Source organism: Littorina saxatilis, linkage group LG12 (assembly GCF_037325665.1).
Source record: "Littorina saxatilis isolate snail1 linkage group LG12, US_GU_Lsax_2.0, whole genome shotgun sequence".
Classification (NCBI taxonomy): domain Eukaryota; kingdom Metazoa; phylum Mollusca; class Gastropoda; order Littorinimorpha; family Littorinidae; genus Littorina; species Littorina saxatilis.
The window spans coordinates 41,672,433-41,675,611 of NC_090256.1; positions in this window are offsets into that span (position 1 = coordinate 41,672,433).

Genomic DNA, 3,179 nt, shown 5'->3' on the forward strand with positions numbered 1-3,179 from the left:
CAAAGGCAGTGAAATTGACAAGAAGAGCGGGGTAGTACTTGCGCTGAGAAGGATAGCACGCTTTTCTGTACCTCTCTTCGGTTTAACTTTCTGAGCGTGTTTTTAATCCAAACATATCATATCTATATGTTTTTGGAATCAGGAACCGACAAGGAATAAGATGAAAGTGTTTTTAAATTGATTTCGACAATTTAATTTTGATAATAATTTTTTTATATTTAATTTTCAGAGCTTGTTTTTAATCCAAATATAACATATTTATATGTTTTTGCAATCAGCAAATGATGGAGAATAAGATGAACGTAAATTTGAATCGTTTTATAAAAAAATATTTTTTTTTACAATTTTCAGATTTTTAATGACCAAAGTCATTAATTAATTTTTAAGCCACCAAGCTGAAATGCAATACCGAAGTCCGGGCTTCGTCGAAGATTACTTGACCAAAATTTCAACCAATTTGGTTGAAAAATGAGAGCGTGACAGTGCCGCCTCAACTTTCACGAAAAGCCGGATATGACGTCATCAAAGACATTTATCCAAAAAAAGAAAAAAACGTTCCGGGATATCAATCCCAGGAACTCTCATGTCAAATTTCATAAAGATCGGTCCAGTAGTTTGGTCTGAATCGCTCTACACACACGCACGCACACACACACATACACCACACCCTCGTCTCAATTCCCCCCTCTACGTTAAAACATTTAGTCAAAACTTGACTAAATGTAAAAAATGTACAGTACGGATGCTTGCTCGCTCTCTCGCGAGTCTCTCTCTCTCTCTCTCTCTCTCTCTCCCTATCTCTGAGAGATCACTGCTAAATCTATTACCCTCGTTAAGTAAAGAATTGTCATTCTCTCTCTCTCTTTTTTTTTTGCTGCCCGCGCGCCAGATGTATGCTTGACAAACGTTAGTTCAGCAAGTGAACAACAAACATTAACAGCACACACACACACACACACACACACACACACACACACACACACACACAAGCTGTGTGGGAATGGAATATATGAAGTTTTGAGGAATGTATTTTATCATTTAGGATTAGCAATCAAAAGTCAAGTCACATCATCAAGAAAAGTTCCTTGATGACTCTCCGCGGGGTTGGGAAATGGATGCATGTGTCTGTTGTGCAGGTAAAGTAAAAAGCGATTCCACAAGATGATAATCATGATGCAGTCTTACAGTGGTAATAACTAATATATTACCATGTATAGTTAATACAGTGGACCCCCCGCCCCCCTTTTAAGACTCTTGCACTCTCTATTAAGACCCTCTTTTCTCAGACTTTCTGTTCCTTGCCTTTGTTAATTCACCCCCATTATATTTATGATACATAAGACTACCTCTATTTTAACACTCCCTCCTTTTTAAGACCTGATTTCCTCAGATTTGTGGAGGTCTTAAAAGGGGGGTTCCACTGTAGTTTACACTCCACATGAGCAATACACTAAAATTAGGTGTAGGTTTAACGCGTTAGACAAAGTTAAGGTCATGGGCAAACTCTACTTTGCTGCTGTAGGTGAAAATGAAGAAGCTTGGGTTCAGTGCAGTTCCTTTCGCTGCCTGTAGTAACTTGGGTAACTTGCTTTAACTGAAAAATAAAGGACAAAGCAGAAAAACAACAACTACAAACATGCAATGTGTGCGTGTGTGGTGTATTCTTTTATACATCAAGGGCGCATACATAGTAAGTTGTCAATTCTGGTAAATGTTAGTTTTTTCTGCAATGGAGATATTGAATGTTCAGATGTTAAATCATAATTATATTCCTTGGAACTTTGAAAAAATCCCTAAAGGTGTAAACTTCAGCTCTGTTTCAAACAACCACGTGACCTACGTAAAGAGATGTCAAGTGACGTTATTGTTAAATTTCAAATATTTATTTAGTAAAAATGTTGAATTAAAAATCATGTGCTGTAAATATTCAGTTAAAAAGAACCAGTGAAGAAGGACAATCAACAACAACATCAAATCAAAAAACCAAAAACAGAAAAAAAGATCTTGAGCCTTTGAGCAACTTTGGTCCCCCCACAAACACACACACACACACACACACAAACACACACACACACAACATGAAGATGTCAGGATCAAAAGCCAGCAGTAAAACGACCCACCTGCTTTCATTAGTTTGCAATCATCAGTCAAACTTTTTGCCTTTGGTACCTGTAAACCTGTCACGAGCTTCCTGATATATATATATATCCAACAAAACATCTGAGACTCAATTCCCACTGCACTAGATTTTATAGTGATTAAAAATGTAATCAGGGAAATAATTATAGTACAGCCAGTGAATCCAGCGGTTGTCTAATAGCCTACCATGTGACAAAAGTTTATGCATTGTTAATGACTTTCTCGTTCACACCTAACATTATTGCTGCCTTCAACCCAATGAAGCCATCCATCATTTATGACAGCCAATCAAGTGTCAGCCAGCGAGGAACGGTGCAGCGATAACTGCACGCAGATAGTCTTGTTGTGGGGTCTACAGCCCAAAGAAACCCTGTTGGTTTGCTCTTAGAAACCATGCCTGTTGTTATTGTCGTTACCAAAGTAGGCGGGGTAGGTTTGATGACATTGATTGATAGGTGGTGACAGGCATTGATGTGCTGACGGTCTTAAGATGATGGCTGGTTTTATTGCTGGTTGCGATAGCCCGCTGACTAGCGTACACTAGTCGTTCTGCAGTAGTGACACTGACAGCACAGTTTTTCTTCCTTTCGTCTGATTGACAAGCATCTTGATATTATCAGTGTTTGATCAGCATTGAGTTTTCTTAAAAGGCTTCAACGATGAATAAAGTTAGCAGCAGGCCATATTGTTTAGATTTTCTTTCATCTTTAGATGGGACAGACATTTTGTGAGTGCTGTTTAACTCGCAAACAACAATTTGGAGATTTTACCGCTTGGAGAAGAATTACTGGAGTGCGAGCAAATTGAATGATTAATAATCCTTATCATTGCACAAATTGAAATGCCAAAGGATTGCTGTTTTCAATACTGCTTGCGCTTGGACTGTGACTTGCAGGTTTTGTCACTTCAATAAGTTCTGGTCAGGAATACACCATCCTCGATTTTGACATGAACTAATTTTGCTGTTCATATGTCTCCTGGGATCTGCTTATGTCAAAATGGCTCAACATGTGAAGACAGCGTCTGGTCTGGTGACAGCT